This window comes from Euprymna scolopes, chromosome 31 (assembly GCF_053919585.1).
Source record: "Euprymna scolopes isolate OS-2025 chromosome 31, ASM5391958v1, whole genome shotgun sequence".
Lineage (NCBI taxonomy): Eukaryota > Metazoa > Mollusca > Cephalopoda > Sepiida > Sepiolidae > Euprymna > Euprymna scolopes.
The window spans coordinates 56,287,555-56,307,874 of NC_136512.1; positions in this window are offsets into that span (position 1 = coordinate 56,287,555).

Genomic DNA, 20,320 nt, shown 5'->3' on the forward strand with positions numbered 1-20,320 from the left:
GTCTGCATAGGTTGCGCAGGTGCTATAGACTTCAATGTATTGTCTAATCTCTTTAGACTTTCCTGGCCAAAATATGAGGTCCCTCGCTTTTTGCAGACATGTATTTATGACTAGGTGTCCGGCATATGCTTTTTGATTTATCCTGGTCCGCATAGTATGCGGTATGACTATTCTCTATCCTCACTGTATTAGTCCATCTTCTAAAGTGAGTTCATTCCTGTAATAAAAAGAACAGTTTAATAGAGTTAGGCAGGCTTTCCTTATCATCCGGCAACTTTTTAGCGATTACTTCTGTCAGTGCTCTCATATTGGAGTCCTCACATGTCTTTTGGCAAATCTCTGCAAGTCTTGTATCGGTTGCATTGTCAGATTATTCACCAACGTTATTTCTTCCAACTCTGCTTTGCTTGTTGGTGCTCGTGACAGCGTATCTACCAATGGGATATCTTTCCTTGGCTGATATTGGGGTGTCTAGTTGTATTGCTGGGCAGGAGGCTTTGTAGCCGTTTTCGTGGGGGATTTTTACTGATTGAGGCAATCATTCTCGAGAGTCAGTCAAAAACTACCACTTGTCTTCCATGGGCATAGTGGTGAAATTTTTCTAGGCCATATACAACTGCCAGCATCTCCTTCTCAATTTGTGCATATCTTTGTTCGGCATTTGATAGGGCTCTACTTGCAAATGCAGCTGGTTTGTCAACCTGTGTTAATGCAGCTCCTATCCCATACTCACATGTATCATTCTCGAGAGTCAGTTCCTTGTATGGAGGTCGTGGTATGTAAGGATGGGTGAGTTTTGTGATTGCTTCTTTTACAGTGTTGAAAATTGCTTTTTGGGAATCTGACCATATCAACAGAACATCTTTTTTTGCTCAGGTTCTAGAGGGGTTTTGTCATCGTTGCAAGATTTGGAACAAATTTCCCTATGTAGTTTGTCATGTCTAGGAATCTGCGAAGAACTTCAATGTTTCCTGGTGCTAGCATATCAGTGATAGCCCTCACTTTTTCTGGTTAAACTCTACTGCCATCTTTGGTAATGCAATGCCCCATGAAAGTGATCGTGTTAGTCCGGTCTCTAGTCTTTGGTGGTTAAGTTTTACTCCTATTGTTTCGCATTTCTGGAGTAGTTTATGGAGCCACCTGTCATGTTCTTCTTGGTCTTTTCCATAAATGACCAGATCATCTATAATAATGACAAATCTCTGAATGCCTTGAAATTGTTCATTCAACTTCTTTGGAATATCTCTGCTGCGAAGTTCAGGCCAAATGGTAACCGACGCTAACAGTATCGACCAAAGCATGTCTGAAAGGTGGTCAGGTCACTGGATACATCATCGAACTCAACATGCCAATATCCTGATGAGAGGTCCACTTTTATGAATATTTCTGTATCTCTCATATCATGAAGGACATCCTCGAGAATTGGCATGGTGTAGTGCTCTCGCATGAGTGGTTTGTTGAGCTCGTGAGGATCAAAACATATTCTCATTGCCCCATTTTTTTACTTGTTGGTTAACCCACAGAGTGGGGTTTTCTACAAGTTTAATACTACTAATTTGGTTCGTCAACTTAACTCATTTTTCAGTTCAGAACGTATGCTTATAGGTATTCTCATAGGTATTTGAGCATTACAACTGGTATTACATCTGGCTTGAGCTGGGGAATAGCAAAACCCGGCATTAAACACCTCCTTATAGTTTTTCTCTATGTTTACTGCTGCGACACGGTGGAAGTTCTGTTTTATCTCCACAAGGCCCATTTGTATGCTTGCCCAGTGGTTGGCAGTCATCTTCATTTTTGAATATTACAAATTCCTCTGAGTAGATTTGTTGTGTTTTATTTTGTTTTTGTTTTTTTTTCTTCGGCATACACCAAGTGGTTTCATCAGAGATTGGTTCCACGTTGACAAGACCCCTTTATAGAGTTACATCCTCTTGGCAAAATTTTCAGGGAGAGTAGTAATAGATGCCCTGTGTCAATCTGGGAAACAGTTTCTTTTTTATTCGAAAGCATAAGGCATTTGGCTTGTTTTGTCTTTGGGGTTTTATCTCATTCACTCAATGGGTGTATTCTTCATCCTCCTTCTCTGATGATGATGGGTCTAGTTAATGTACTAATGGTGGAGATGCTTCTTGTTTTCATTCGTTTGTGTTTTGTCTCTGTTTTCATGCTGTTCTGCTTTGTTGGACACTTGGATTCAAAGTGTCCCTTCTCGTTGCATGCATGGCACAGTTTGCTATGGGCTGCGCATCTGCTGCGTTTTGGCATGTATGTGTAGCCACAAAATAGGCATTTTCTTTTGGAGACTGGTTCCTTCGCTCGACTGGTTTCACATACCCTCATTACCCGGACTGTATCTAGTCCTATTCCTTGACTGTGCGTTGAGGCAATCTGGAAATGTCTACACTCTTCTATAGAGTAAGGTTCTGCATTTTTAGCAGATCCTGCTTGGTTAACTGGTCACAGACACTATCTAAAATCTAATCCTGGAGAAGTGAGCCACTGCATCGAGCGCAGAAATTGCATGTCTGCAATCGTACTCTTGAATCATTGTAGAACGTCAAAGGCCTCTCCTCATCCTATTTCCTCTGACGGAACGCAAATCTCTCATAACTTTCGTTGAGAATTTCAACGGTATACTCCTACAGTGCTTGTATCATGTCTTCCACAGTGCGCTCAGTCTTCGGGGTGTCAAACTACATGGCCTGGTATGTATTTTCATGGTGTCGTCGCTCAGGCAATTCTCACGTATAGCAACCTGAATTTATCATGGTTTATGGTTCAGACCTGTCAATAATGAATAGTTGGACCATCGTTTATGAAATATTTTCAAAAAGTCTGCCTTATTCCCACTTAATATGAGTCGTTCTGGGGCCTTGGTGTGTAAGCCGGACATAGTCAGTGAGGAGACAGTATTGCAGTAGTCATATTCTCTTTGGTGGACATGAACATGGACGTGAAACAGACGTGTTCTGTTTTAAAAATTAATCAATGCAAAGACGAAAAAAAAAAGTTTAGACAAGAATCACTTGCAACAGCAATTCGATAATAATAATAATGATGATAATAATAATAACAACAGACTGTAGAGATCAGCAGGAACCATGAGGTGAGAGCGATAAAAAAACATAAGTTAAACTCAATAGGAATACTGCTTACATGTTATTTGACGATCTGTCATTCTTCTTGGATGGTAAAAATTCCGTAAACGCACTGCCACCATGTTACGTTCATCGGTTAGTATCAGAATGAAGACGACACAGGGTGAAGTGTCATTACAGTTTTATTGAGCGGCCGTCTTACAATGAGAGGTCTCCTCTTTTTATGGGAGAGTTATGTAGGAAGGGGAGAGAACTAGGGAGGGCAATGGTGGGGGGTTGATTATGCGTAACATTATGCATGTAAGCAGGTTTAGTTGATTACTCTTACCAAGGTCAGCTGTTTTGTATTTAATTTTGATCTCTTAGCAACAATTTTTGCTGGTTAAAACTAAATCGAAAGTGTACTACAGATCCAAATACCCTACATATCAAATTTCAGTTTCGTAAACAAAATATTCAGCCAGCATTTGGTAGCGATCTTTTACACACACACACACACACACACACACACACACACACACACACACACACACACACACACACACACACACACACACACACACACACATATATATATATAAATTAATTTCAACATATATATATATAAATTAATTTCAACTTTAAGAAACTTAAAGTTGAAATTAAGTCGGTCATTTTAGTTCGCATGCGCAGATGATCAACCCGTGTCAGTAGATTTATCTTGGCAGTCATCTTCATCTGACAGACGTTCAAACATATAAAAATAAATGTTTAAATTTCAACTGCATTTCTCGCGGTTAACGATGGCAAAATGGATTTGATCCTTGCTAATGGATCATAATGCTAATTGCCGAGTGAGTTCGAATCTCCCGACCGGTGGTAATCGTGTCACACTGCACTGATGATTCCTGAAAGGATGAAACACTAGTGTCTGCAGGTATTTAATGATTATTATTGCAAGTAATTATATATATATATATATATATATATATATATATATATATATATATATATATATATATATATATATTTCCGTGTGCTAGAACGTTTTCATCTTAAATTCTACGTCATTATGCAGAACGTAGAAATTATGCATGAATAGAATTTAATGTAATAGTGTAATGAAATCAATCATCTAATAAGAAACCATAAAAAATGAATAATTAATTACTTAACGCTCATTTTTCAAAGAAATATGCAAATTAGCTAACCTTCTTGTAGTTACTTGCATATGCATGACTTAGTATATTAAAAAGCTCGTTTTAATAACTTTCTAATATAATCGGAATGGGTAATTGTGTAGGAAACGGAAAAAAAATATTGGAGTCATCCCACCACTACTAATGTGACAAGTGATCTAGTTCTAATATTCAAGATTTTTGCACTTGAACAAATGTAAACAAACGAATATTTGTCAACAAATAAAAGCAAATTAAATCCTTTAAATAAACATGTCATTCGAAAATGTCATTGGAAAATGATCAGCCGAAATAAATCGGTCGAAAACAACATTTTAAGTTTGTTTGTATACGGCATATCAACCCTTTTGTGGATGGAGGTTGGGTTCATTCAATACCGAAACGCAACGTCTGTTGTAAACGATAGTTTTAACTGACTATCTTTTAATTAAAAAAAAAATTATTACTATTTTTGTTCACACTCCCAAGAAAGGCATATTACCACAAAAACGTATTTGGCTGCCGGGATAGGAACCAGATTTATTGGGGCTACCTGAGTGAGAAATTGGGTAGCAAGATTTCTGCACGTTTACACTGTTCAGCAAACAGAGATCACGAAGAGAATCCCAAAAGCAAACAGCTCGATGGAAAGATAAGAAATCTCCTGACAACTAGGAACTTCTACAGTGAAGGGGTGTGATTTTGGTGCTAGTCGGTTGGTTGCTGATGATTTTTACGCTGATGGGGTACAAGTGTAAAAAGTTCATTGGAGCATCTTGTAAAATTAGTGCAGATGTGACAGAGATTGGGGGTTGGTAGATAATGCGGGATCTATTAGGTTAGAAACTCATTCTTCTTGCACTCTGAGAGAGTGGGAAAAGAAAGAGAATAAGTTAAGAAGATAAAGCGTAAAGTTGCATAGGGACTTTATTACATTATTAAATCAATAAGAGTTACAAAAGGAGGAATAAAGGAGAAACCTGTGGCATTTCGAAGCTGAATGCTTCTCGCCAGAAGAGGAGAAAAAGCCAGCATTATACAAAAGTAAAGAGGAGAAAAAGCCAGCATTATACAAAACTAAAGTGGACAAAAAGCAAGCATTATACAAAACTAAAGAGGAGAAAAAGCCAGCATTATACAAAAGTAAAGTGGAGAAAAAGTCAGCATTATACAAAACTAAAGTGGAGAAAAAGCAAGCATTATACAAAAGTAAAGAGGAGAAAAAGTCAGCATTATACAAAAGTAACGGTAAAAAGATAACACCGACTTTGAAAACAATCAGATTAGAAATAGAAAAAAAAAATAGATTAAAATTGGAAAAAATATTTTATAGAGGACGATATAATAGGAAATAAATTTTATAGAGGGCGATATAATAGAGGTAAAAGAAAAGAAAGGAAATAAAAGAACAATAAATGCTAAAAGAATATATAAAACAACTTTTTTACAAAGGAATCACCACTTATCAAGACCCAGAGGCCACTCGAGGATAAGGGTTAAAGAGTGTACAGTGGTCAAAAGGATAATATCATAGTAATCTTAAGAAGTGTAAATTTGGTAAAATTGGATTACTTAAGGGGAAAAGCTCATCAAGAACTTGTGTACATTGGACTTGAAGACGGCGATATTGTAGTCAGTTGGAAAGCAGGTAAACGGAAGAGAGTTCCACAGATGTGCAGTTTTAAGAAAGAAGCTTTGTTCATGGAGTACTAAGGAATATATATATATATATATATATATATTTTTTTTTTTCTGTGCACATTTGAACTTTTCTTTTAATGATTTGGAACTTATTCCATTTGTGATTTTTTTCCAAGGAATTCTGCCTTTTGGATCATTTTGGACCATTTGGAACTTACCTGTTGGATTGGAAATTTTTAATTCGACCGTGTTTGGATTTTACCATTCTTGGATTTTTTACCCTTCACCGGACTATCCGTTCATGTGAAATCTTTTTATCATTTTTCTTTTACCTCCTTTTCCCCTTACCTCACCTTTTTTTTTTTTTAACTAAGTAAGACCTGTGACTTACTTGTAGTTTCATTAAATACTTTTACATGCAAAATCCGATCCCGCATTTTGCTAATTCCTGCCCTCTGGTGAGAAGGAGAATATTTCTTCGAAACTCCGCGGATTAAGGACTATCCACTTATCTTGTGGTTCCTTTTTAAAATTAAATATGTTTTTAACTCTTTTTCAAGATGTCTTTTAACATGTTTTATTAATCATTTGTTCACACACACACACACGCACACACACACACACACACACACACACACACACACACATATATATATATATATATATATATATATATATATATATATATATATATATATATATATATATATAGTAATTTATAAAATATATATGGCGATTAAGCTACACTGAATATTCGGCGTTTCATCCACTATAGGATTCGTCAGGCTTATGCGCGAATTCTGTGGTTGTTTCTCGTTTTTATATATGTTGAGGATTTTACTTAGCCAATCAGCTTTCTAGTATCCACCGCGCTCCTTCCTATCAGCCAATGGCCATGCATTTTATCGAACAAAGGATCTGTTTTAGAACTAGGTTAGTAGTTTAAGGCAGACGATTTTCCTCATTTCTGCTCTTTTTTATATATAAATATACATATGTGTACACACATACATGCACACACACACACACACACACACACACACACACACACACACACACACACACACACACACACACACACACACACACACACATATATATATTTATATATATATATATATGTGTGTGTGTGTGTGTGTGTGTGTGTGTGTGTGTGTGTGGTCGTTTATGTACATTCATGTTTATTTTATTTATTTGTTTTCTATTGTTTTTGTTAGTTTTAAAGCTATTTTGTATCGCTATCCTAGAGTAAGTTTTATTTTGTGAACACAATTGTTTGCTATTTCTCGTCTACAGTTTAATAGATTTTGGGGTTCTTTAAAGTACAGGATAGCAAATTTTTCATGGAGGCATAATTTACATGGGTCATCTAAATGTCTGCACGTGGTATTTCTTATTATTTTCCATTTGACTACCGGCGAATGTCCACTTTATATATATATATATATATATATATATATATATATATATATATATATATATAGAGAGAGAGAGAGAGAGAGAGAGAGAGAGAGAGAGAGAAAGATAGAGAATGAATGGTTGGTGCAGCAGCCCAGACATGACAATAGTACATGGATTTGCTTATTTTATGGCATATCAAGCCTTTTGTGTTACTTAATTACGAAAACGTGAGTGATCCATTTTATTTGGCAGGAAAAGAGGTAAATCTCAAGATGCTGAAATGTTAACGTATTTTTCTGAACTTCCTTATGAATCACTTAGCTAAACAAAATAATGAGAGACAGAAGGCCCCATAGACAGTCGAAGCACGATAAATCGCATCCTGCAATATGTATCGGAAAATGGTAGAAAGGCGAAAGAAAAGAGGTAAACTGCGAAGAAATGGAATAAGGCATTTTCTGGACTTCTAGATTAATCAATTAGGAAAACAAAGTAATCAGTGACAAGAGGCCTTCGATGCAGTTAATATATCGTAGCTCGCATTTTGCAGTAAGCTGGCATCGTGGCTCTTCGTTATTGTAGCGTTTTTGCCAATTGGGTTTTGCCAAAAAAAAAAAAAAGAAAAAAAAAAGAAACCGGAAAGTTCTAATTGCAACAAAAGGGAGATAAATATTAACCAATTTAGCAAAACTTCATTTCCGCTAATTGTCTTTGAAAATTTTTTTTTTATTAATTATTAAATTTCTACCTCATTGTTTTTTCGTACTTTTTACGATATTTTGGTTACTGTGCCATGACAATTCAGTAGATACCATTGGTTTCACTTGAAATTCAATATTTCAATTTTCGAATTTCGCTACAATAACGAAGAAGAACCGAAATCGTTTGGTCATGATGTGGAAACGGAACAAATAGATTTTAGGTAATAGAAACAGTAAATAATATTACATATAACATATAATAATACATAACACCTGAACTCCAAACGAAATTTTGTTACGTGATGATTCAACTGTATAATTTGAACTGTATAATTTTTCTGCGTCGTTACTTGATGTAAGATTTCTTGTTTTTGAATGTTAGTAGTCAACAAAACAAAAGAAACACGATTGTTCATTTTTGATTTCTTTTTATTAACATTAAAACAAAGTTTCGTTATTGTCTCTCGCCTTTCTTTGCTATTAGAAAATCTGCTGCACTTCGATCTAGTGCGTATATATGCCTAGCCTTTCATACTGGTGTCTTGTATCGGTTGCATTGTCAGATTATTCACCAACGTTATTTCTTCAAACTCTGCTTTGTTTGTTGGTGCTCGTGACAGTTCTGTTGGAGAAATTCATTTTACTCGTCATGGGACGGGTAATCTTCTGTGTGTGTGTCTGTGTGTGTGAGAGAGAGAGAGAGAGAGAGAGTAAGAGAGAGAGAGAAAGAGAGAGAGAGAGAGAGAGAGAGAATTATTTTTCACTCATCACACACTGTTGCTCCTACACACAAGGTAGTCATTAACGAGTTATTCTAAATTCGAATTTCGCTCTGTGTTGGGCTCTTCAGCGGGGTAAATCTAAATATGCTACATACGAAGCTGCAGTCTGTGTGCTTATATATCTATCTATCTATCTATCTATCTATCTATCTATCTATCTATCTATCTATCTAATGCTCGTTATACCCTATAAAGATTTGTTGCATTAAAACCTAAACCTTATCTCCATTCACTTTCAATGATTATATTAAGTTGAAAAGTTTTCACTTGCACATTTTACCAATTTCAAAAATAAAACAAAGACAAAAAAAGAAAAAAAGACAAAAAAAAGACGAGAAAACGATGATATGATACAAATAAAAGCACATTTGTAATAAATCAAGGAACGGCCTTGAACAACACTAAGTATTTTTAATCGTCTGAAGATGAAGAAGAGAAAACGCAGACAAGAATGAGAAAGAGAAAGACTGACGGAAAGAGGGAGAGAGAGAAAGAAAGAAAGAGAGAGAGAGAGAGAAGTGGGGGAGACAGAGAGGTAATAAGAAAATTGTTAGCCTCTCATAATCAGCAAATGTAGGAATTGGCAAAGAAAGCAGGTAAAAATAGAAGCTATTTCGATGCGGTGTCTGATTCGTTGCGAATGTATGAGAAACACAGGAAGTACAAAGCTATTCTTAAGATCCGTCCACTGAATCTGCGTGTACTTTTTCAATTTAAGCGTGACAGTTGTTCAAAATGCTATACTAAACAGAAATGGTATTTACATCCAAGTGTGACACACCTTCAAAAAACTATTTTTAAAAGGAGTGTATTTTGTTTTTTTACATGAAAGTAACCACTTATCAAGGCACGGAAGCCACTCGGGGATAAGGGTTATTGCGCCAACAGTAATCAATGGGTTAGTATCATAGTAATCATTAGTATTGGAGATTTGATCAAGTGTCTTACTTAAGGGGGTGATTTATCAGGAATTTGTTTATGTTTGAATTGAAGACATCCAAGTTGTAGTCAGGTGAGAAATCGGCAGACGGAAGAGAGTTCCACTGGCGTGCACTTCTAAGAAAGAAGCTTTGTTCATGGAATCTACGTTTTGGTTTTGGCAAAGTTAAAGAGTGGGGAAAATTATTGACAGTGGTTTCAGCTAGACGGGTGTTTATCGTGAAAGATTGGCGGGGGGGGGGTGATTGGAGCTCAGATGAGCACTTGCCATGGAAGTAACGATAAAACAAAGACAGGTTCGCAACGTCTCTTCTGTGGGAGAGACGTTGCAGGGAAAAAAAAGGGCATTCCCCACTAAGCCACGACGTCTATTTTGTACTCTGTCAAGGCAGGATAGACTGTTTTTAGGTAGCAGTACTCCATCCTTGGACGTACTTGGCTTTTATATAGATAGAAAATTGCATCAGCAGTGAGATATCTTCTGGAGCGGTAGAAGGATCCTACCATTTTTGCAGCAACCTTGGCAACAAACTTGATGTACGTGTTCCATTTCAGGTCAGGAGTAAAGGTAAATCCCAGAAGCTTATCAAAACATGGCGCCTTCTCTAGACAAGAGCCATCCATTTCAAGTGATATCAGATGGGGATCAAAGCTTTGATGATGTAAAGATAGGAGCTTGGTTTTAGATGCATTAAAAGTAACCAGCCACCTCTTCCCCCACTGTACTATGCGTTCAAGATCAGAGGAGAGAGAATCAGAGAGAACTTTGTCATTTACGGCCTTAGATGTGTTGAAATATGTGTTTGGAAGATCATTGATGTAGATCAGGAAGAGAGTTGGGCCCAGGATGGACCCCTGAGGGACTCCAACATTAATACTGAGGGCCTCTGATGTCTGTCCATCAACCACTAATGAACCTATAAAAAGAGAAATGCTTTAATGATTGAAAAAACATTTCCAGTTATACCTTAGCTGGAAATCTTGTGAAGTAGGCCCTTATGCCATACCTTATTGAAGGCCTTTAATATGTCAAGAGCAATTGCCCTAAAAAGGAAGCCTTTGTCGAGAGATTCACTAATCCTATGAGATATAACTGTTAGCATATCTGCTGTAGATCTGGCAGAACGGAAACCATATTGCATGTCACTAAGAAGGTTATTTCTGCTGAGGTGGTTGACTACTTCTCTATTTAATATGAATTCCAGCAATTTGCTCATGACACACAGGAGACACTAGTCTGTACTGAGAGGGAGATGACTTATCATCTGAATTCTTAAATACAGGGCATACTGATGAGGTTTTCCAGGGTGTGGGAAAGCACTTCTCCTTAAGGCAACGCTTAAACAGTTTTGTAAGTATGGGGGCAAGTTCTGGTTGAAGCTTTTCAACACTATAATTGGAATGCCGCCAGGGCCAGTTGCTTTACTGGAATCAAGGTTCTTGATTAGCTTGGCGACCTCACGCACAGATTTGTATGTTGCATAGCGTGTTGTCTGTTATAGGAGTAAATACGGGGAGTTGATGGTCTTCGTCGTATAGTGTAAAATTAGCTGCAAAGTTCTTGGCAAATAGTTTGGCCTTGCCTGATGCTGACGAGATGCCCTCTGGTCCATCGATGATGGTTGGGATAGAACACACACTTCTGTTCCTTCTGTTCAGGATCCTGTTTGCTATTTGCCAAAACTGGTGGGAACAAAGCCGCTGCTCAGCTACTTTAGATTTAACGGACTGAGCATATAGCTCTCTTGCATTTTTTATTACTCTTTTACAGTCGTTGCTGGCAGTCCTTAAATCAGCTTTAGTCTCCGAGCATCTATTACGTTGGTAGCTATGGAAAAAGTGATTTCTGTGCGCGATTGCAGCGGCACATTCTGGGAAGAAACATGGCTGACTGTTAGGTTTTTGTTGGAATATTTTGGATGGTATGAATCGGTCTATGCCTACAATTAACCATTCGGTCAGGTCTATAGAGGTAGATTAGATATAAATGTACGAAAGCTATACCAGTCAGCCGTAGAGTATCGATATACTGTACGGTGTTGAGGTACATCTGAAGACTTATTACATTTCATTTTTATCTTAACTGATACAACCGAGTGGACGGAAGATCCCAGAGCAGACAGAACGGAAGATGAACATAGCCCAGGGGAAGTTGTGAGTAAAAGGTCTAAAAGGCCTGCCTACTGACCGGTAGTATCGGGCACACGGGAGGGTTCGTGAACAATATGGGTGAGGTCATAGGCAATGGCGAAGTCATTACAGAACCTCCCCTCATCATCTGTCTTGTTTGATTGGGTCAGCCATTCCACATTGTGGACATTGAAGTCACCACAAATGTGGATATTAGCCGAAGGATGAGCAGACAGGATGTGGTCAATTTTCTCAGATATACTCTTAAAAATAGTAACTCTGCTTTTGTGGGGGCGATAGAGGGCAAATATAAATGCGGTGGTATAAGCAAGTGCGACCTGGAAGCACATGTAAGGTAATCTAGGGTCTTCTCTGGAGATATCCCTGCAACATGGTAAGCCATCCTTAATGTATGCACTTATTCCATGCCCATGCCGGTCTTGGGGTCAGATTTAGATGTTAAGTGAGAGTATTCTTTAATTATGAACTGGTCGGCCCTATGCCAGTTTCGCTTAGGAAGAATATGTCCAGTTTCGTCTCCTGTAATTGGGTTTCACCCTCTGGAAGGTTGGAACGTAGACCCCTGATATTGGAGAAGGAGACATCGTAGTAGAGGTCTACGTTGGAGGATGGGGTTCTAGGTGTATTCGCATTTTTTTTGGGGGGGGGGGTGGGGGAGAGATATTTCATGTTGAGGTTTTTAGGATTTGTGGAACAAGTCGAGAGACTTGGTTAGAGCAGGACAGATAGCGAAAGTAAGTTAGAAAAAGACAGGAATTTTTTTTTGTAGCACATGATAAGGTAAAGCCGTAACAATTACCCACTTGTATGGCATCGAAAGGTCCCACCAGAAACTACTGCATGGTTCAGAATCCATTCACCAAATGGCAATACATCAGCCGCAGTACTTTGCACCTGCTGATAGAACAGTCTCCTTAGTGGTTAATCCAAGGTTCGTGTCCCTGACTATCAAGCGGATAACGTCAGCCAAGTTGAAACATTAACCACCAGCACCCTTACTTACTTACCTTGTGGCCAAAAGGATAGACATAGAAACAGAGTTTCTGACATCTCAGGCTACTGGTCACGAAATACTGCCGACCTGTAAAGCAGCTTTTTCTTCACCCTTTGTCAGAAAAATCATTCATTGGAAATGAGGACTGAGGGACAAATTAGGAGAAGCGAGAGTAACGAGAGCTGCCGATAACGCATCCACAATGCGTCATCTACTCGCTATTAAAAAAAGTATGTAAAGGACTTATTAGTATTTACTTAGTATAAGTCCGTAGTTCTAATTCGGAATTAAAAATATTTGAAGATAAATTCCCCCCCCCCCATATTTACGAATAAGGCCTTTGAAATGCTATTTAAATCTAAATGTGACAGATCTCAAAATACTATTTAAAGCCAAATGTAACAAACTTCCAACACGCTATTATAAACTTTAATGTGACAGACATCCGAAATACTATTTTAAACGTAAGTGCGACAAACCTACAAAATGCTATTTCAAATTTAATTGTGACAAACCAACACAAATTCAAATTTAAGAATTACAAACAAACGAAATTTGATTTAACAGACGAAATGATGTTTCATGCATAACGGTAATGGCTGAACTAAATATTATTTCAAACTTGAATGTGGTAGATCGAACGACAGACATACTTTCTGAAACGTCTCTAAACAAAGATACATTCATTCAATCTGCGCGGTTAGACATAACGAATATATTTTGGACTTATGCTTGACAAACTAACGAACAAAATGATATGGTGATCGAAATGTTTTTCAGAAAGATTCGTGGACGCATACAAAAGTATATTTGCTACTCAAAAAAGAATATTGCTTTACAATAACTTGAAACCATTATTTCTCTTATCAGAAAGCTCAATCCATGTCAGGTAACAAGCACACACACACGCATATATATATATTATTTTATATATGTATATAAAGCTGAATGTGTGTGTGTGTGTGTGTGTGTGTGTGCGTGTGTGTGTGTGTGTGGTCACGAATAGGCTCCTATATGGTTGACTATTTTAAAAAACTGATTACATATAATGATAGAAGATGTATCGAGACACAGGAATGGATATGTTTGATCTGGCAGAACGGTGGTTCATTAAAATTGTGGGGTCTGCGTTCGTGCCTGGTCCACAAAGTATGGAAATAAAAAATTAAAAAAAAAAAAGTTTACAAGTGTTTTTGATATAGATGTACATAAACATACTTTGATAAGTATGTTTTAACTTAAATAGGGATGGTATAATAAATTTGTGGGGTCTGCGTTCGCGACTGGCCTCCATAGAATGGAAATAGGCACAAACTTTAATAAAGACTTTTCATATCTATCTGCGTAAGTATACTTTGATAATTATGTTTCAGTTTGAAGAAATATTGTATAATAAAATTATGAGGTCTTCGTTCGCACCTGATCTCCATAGAATGGAAATATGCCACAAAGTTTAACTTGGTTTTTTAATATAGATCCACAGAATATTGTGATAAGTGCTTCAGTGTGAACAGGTATGGTATAATAAATTATGGGGTTTATCTATTTTATTTTTACTTTCATCATATTTTGCTTTGGTTTTGATACCCCCAAATTCGAAGCTATCTCTTTACAACCCTTCCTTTCATAAACCAGAGTCCATTTTCTGTAGGCTGTTTTTGAACCCAGTCAATGGCGGGTACTTTTGCTAGTATATATATATATATATATATATATATATATATATATATATATATATATATATATATATATATATATATATATATATTATTTATTTGCTTCTGTTTTTGTGATGAATGAATTCAATTATTTATACGTAGGTGCATTTTTACCTAAATGCGAATTGGGAATACTTTTCTCAATTTGGTACTCCCAAATGGGGAGGGGCATATACATTGTTTTTAAAATATAATTATTCACTGACAAGTGTTTCGTCAGAGTGGCTGAATCTAGCGAGATTCGAAATCAGAACACAGTGGTAAGAAGCCTAAACTCCTATCACTGGACCTGTTTTGATATATCGCGATTTACGTAGATCTTATTTATTTGTTTTTTTTTTTTTTTGCGATACGTTTTGAATGAATTCAATTATTTATACGAAGGTGCATTTTTACCCATATATATATATATATATATATATATATATATATATATATATATATATATATATATATATATATATATATATATCCATTGATGTGAAATCTTTTTATCATATTTTCTTTTGCCTCCTATTCCCCTTACCTCACCCTTTTTTTTAACCAAGTAAGATCTGTGACTTACTTGTGGTTTCATTAAATACTTTTACTTGCAAAATCCGATCCCGCATTTTGCTAATTTCTGCCTTCTGATGAGAAGGAGAGTATTTCTTCGAAACTGCGGATTAAAGACTATCCACTAATTTTGTGCTTTTTTTTTCAGACACACACACAATGATTTAATAATTATATATATATATATATATATATATATATATATATATATATATATATATATATATATAATTATTAAATCATTTTCCTTATGAACTCGGAAACGGCTGGGCCGAATTTTTTGAAATTTTACACGAAGGCAATTGATGTGTCTGGAAATGTTCTTACGTAGGTTTTGTATCAAAATGCATCGGATAATTATCGAAAATCGATCATCGAAAAATTCAAATCAGAAGGAAGTCCGATATATTAGTCGTTCCTCCATTTTTTTCTCTCCGACGGTTTGATTTAATTTTAATTTTAGTCGTTGCCCTATTTAAATTCGTTTCTCTCTGAAAAAAAAACAAACAAAAAAACAAAAAAAACAAAACAAAACAAACAAACAAACAAAAACCCCTGGATTCGGCTTTGAAAACTGAGGGCGAAACCTGGTCGGCCGACTCTACCCCCTTATTTATGTAACTTTTTTTTTTAACCGCCATCAAATGCCCCCCCTCTGTCCTTCGTTTTATCATGGACACAAAAAAAAAACAACTTCGTCTTCCTTTTTTTAATAGCTATAATAAAGTTTTGTACTCCACCAAAAATAATTATATATATATATATTGTATTTTGTGTACAGAAAGTTGTTAGATGAGACAAGTCATTGGTACCTTCGGTTTCAAGCCCGATAATTAGGATCGTTTAAGATATCCATATCAAGTTCTCTTCAGCCAATACTTACCTCTGATTCTGAGTGATGAGTATTGGCTGAAGAGAGCTTGATATGGATATCTTAAACGGTCCTTATTATCGGGCTTGAAACCGACGGTACCAATGACTTGTCTCATCTAACAACTTTATTTATACAAAATACAAAATATAAATACGCTCTTAATATCTGATTTTCCTTTTAATTGAGCACTCTGCTGGATTTCTTTTTCCAAAAAAAAACCCTAAGAAATTCGTTTCTTATCGTTGAGCACTTTCAGTTGAATTAAAAGTCGGTCAATTTAGCTCTTATGCATAGATCATCGTATAACGATTAGATCACTCTCTGACTGACGTAAATGAACATTTAAAATTAAAATGTTTAAATTCGACGTTATTTCACGCGGTTAATGGTAGCCGAATGGATTAGGTCTTCGCTAAACCGAGCCAGATATGTCTCGCGGGGTTCGAATCGTTCGACTGGTATTAATCGTGACACCCTGCACTGAAATTTCCCGAAAGGATGAAACACTAGTGTCTGTAGGTATTTAATTATTATAGTAATAATAATAATAATAATAATAATATATATATATATATATATATATATATATATATATATATATAAATAAATAAATATAACACGGAAATTACATAATTGTCGATGCAATAATTTATTTCAACCTTATGGTATTTTCAAGCATCTAAACCAGACAATTACATTTTTGATACTGAAAGAAGGAAAGAAAAAATCGGGCCTCGACCCTCAAAAAACCAGAGAGGGTGGTAGTAGCAATCCACTTAATACATTTTATAGAGAGTGGGAGGGATTTAAAAAAAAAAAAAAAAAATTATGACACTTATAAACGGCAGCTCGATGTAACCATAGATACACACACACACACACACACACACACACACACACACACACACACACACGCAACACACATACACACACTCACACCCACATACACACACACACGCCCCTAAATATGTACGTTCTTAAACGTAAATGCCTTGACACGCGTTTAGTAAGCTAGGAAGAAGGGGGAGAAAATATACGGATATAGAGAGAAAGAAATAGAACAACGCGTAATGGAAAAAGAAGAAGAAAAAAAAGAGAGGAAGGAAAAAAGAGGAGACAGTGATCAAACGCTGCCTGTCATATGGTTTCATTAGTCTAGAATCTCTGAGAAAGATAAGGGAAAGAAAATGGAGATATACTCGCGTCCTATAGTTAATTGAGTCATGGAAAGTAAGTCTATTAAAAGATAAATAAAAAAATAAAAATAAAAAAATATTATATACAAAGTTTTAAAACTATCTGTATGTTATTATGTTAAAATTAGTTAGAAATAAATATTATCTTATAATACATTTAAATATTGTATTTGTAATATATTACTATTAATTAAAAAAAAAATTAAGTCTTATGTAGTTAATATTTTATATATTTTCATGTAATTAATTTTATTGGTGATTATAGCGGTCGTTGTAATTTTGCTCACTAATATTTCACTTCTTAATTGATTAAGAAGTAGAATATATATATATATATATATATATATATATATATATATATATATATATATATATATATATAAAGTAAATAGACACCCTTAATGACAACTGCTGTAAAATGTTCCTGGTAAAGCTAACCATGATAATATTGTTTATTTTACCCGATGAATTAGACAATCACTTGATTAACAATTAAAAGTGGGTTTGTAGTTTTTTGTTTGTTTGTGATTTGCCGATGATTAAGCGTCTATATATTACCATATAATATGGCTAAGATGAAACTCTAATGACTTCATGCTTCCCTGGTCGATGCCATGCTTAAATTGTCTTATATAAAAATAATATTTATATTAGAAATACTAAAATGTCAATTACGATAACATGCCGATATTCCCAACTTTTACTTTTGTGTTGTACGGTTCTGAATGCTTGACATCGGAAAAGTATGCAGAAACATTTATGAATAATTCCTGCATGGTATCTAGTTACTTCTTTCATGTCTGTGTATACAGACTAGACGAACTGCCTAGTTTCAAATAACAATCTTCCCGTTAATATCGAGCTGAATATTACTGTCATTTGCAGAATGTTGAATATTTGTAACCAGCGTAAAACAATGCCCGAACCGCGTGTTTATTATAGTTAGTTATAATGGCGGGAAAAGGTTGAAAATCGAAGGAAAATATGGCGGAGATATTTTAGTAAACACGTAAATAAAAGTCCAAGTTCACCTTGAATATATAAAAAAACATTTCCCATTAACTTTCCATATATATATATATATATATATATATATATATATATATATATATATATATATATATATATATATATATATATTACGCATAATAAGTGTACACTTGTAAATATAGATTTAGATTTTAGAATACGTGTCTTTATGTAGGTATTTTATTAGAAATTCTCGTTTAGATAAAAAAAAAAGCTTCCCTCTGGAAGGATTTGTAATTTAGCCCCCCCCCCCACGCGTAGGTTTCGGCTCTCGCCCTAAAGTATTGTCGTCAAAAACAATTAAGATTTAATTATAACATTTCTCAACATCATAGTACACGCACATATCAAGGATAATTCATGCTACATTTGGTTTGATTATGGAAGTTACAAACGGACAAACAAGCAAGCAAAACACGCTCTATTATAATGTCCACATTCATAGAAATTCACAGACTTGATTAAAATTTGCTTGTTGTAGTTCTGCGTTATGTCCATTGAATCATATTCAAGTTAAATCCCCTGAATTATATTCGTAACTCGTGAAAAATGATTGCTCGGTTTTCAAGTTAGAAAAAAGACTCACGTGCATGATGCTAGATTCGAAATCAACAGTCGGTCTCTTTGTTTTTGGTTGAAGCCAGCGAGTCACTCTATTTAACTTTATGTATTATCGATGGCTTTATACCGCTGATGTTAGTTTCTGGGCAGTGAGATGGCATTCCCCGAAAGTTGGCCGTTTCAAAATCGCATCTCTTCCAGCGTAACTTTTCCCACTCGACGAGGATCTTATTTTCTTAAAACAAAGAGAATATCTCTTGGGTGGTCTGACTCTGGGCAAAGATATTTTTAGTTTTCTGTGTCCCCCTTTTTTCTTGGCCATGCACATGCACAAACAAAACATGCTAAGCAGAACACGTTTGCAAACTGATGTGGAAGCAAACGTTTTTAAATGTACCTCGTTTTGTGCATCATGTTTATCTTAAGTTTATTCTTCATAAACTCGCGAGAAAAATCTCTGAGTTTTTCATTGTGTTTTTTCTGGTTTATTTCTGGCCGCGCACCAAAGAAATTACTTGCCAAATATGGCGGCGGAAAAACGAAAAAATTGCTACGGACAAATGATGAAACACATTGTCACTATCACCTCAGTTTTTAGCCAGCTTATTCGCCAAAATCAGATAAGCAACCTGTAGTGTAGAACCTGGTTTGGATAGGATATAGATGATGTTCACATCTTAGAAATATATCAAGCCTCACGCTGAAAAAAAAAAAAAAAATAAAATAAAATAAAATAAAATAATATATATATATATATATATATATATATATATATATATATATATATATATATATATATATATATATATATAAGGAACACTGTGTGTGCGTGTGTGTGCGCATGAGTTCGTTCGCTATGGACTCGAAAACGGTTGGGCGCTGATTTTTATATAATTCCACATGACGGTACTTTATTTGCCTGGTAGTGTTCTTTGAAAGGTTTTGCATCGGAATGTCTCCGATAAGTAATTCGATGAATGAAGGAATAGGCTATTTTGAACAAAGTTAGCATCTTACACATCCTAACATCACAAATACATTTGAGAAGATTTATTACCAGACAAGCCGAAAGGCCCGGCATATAAAATCAATAGTAAGTTCTTTGATATCACATGGGTGCGTTCGAAATGAATGTTTTTGTTTAGTGCACAATCGAAGCATGATACTTGACTTTTGCATTTTAAACTTTAATTCTTTAGGTTCTCTACAGTACAATCTAGACTACAATGTATTGTGGACTAAGTCATTGCGGGGAGGCATGTGAAGTTTCCTCCCGGTGCACCGTAATGGGTCCCCAATTAGAGCAATCAATCAATCAATCAATCAATCCATTTGTTTGAAAAAATGGGCGATTTTACCAGTTTCGATGAGAATAAAAATATGGGAGTGGGAAACATACGTTGATCATCATTCAATCCCGAGCAACGTCTAGTCTCTCTGCTAGTATATATATATATATATATATATATATATATATATATATATATATATATATATATATATATATATGATTGAAAGAT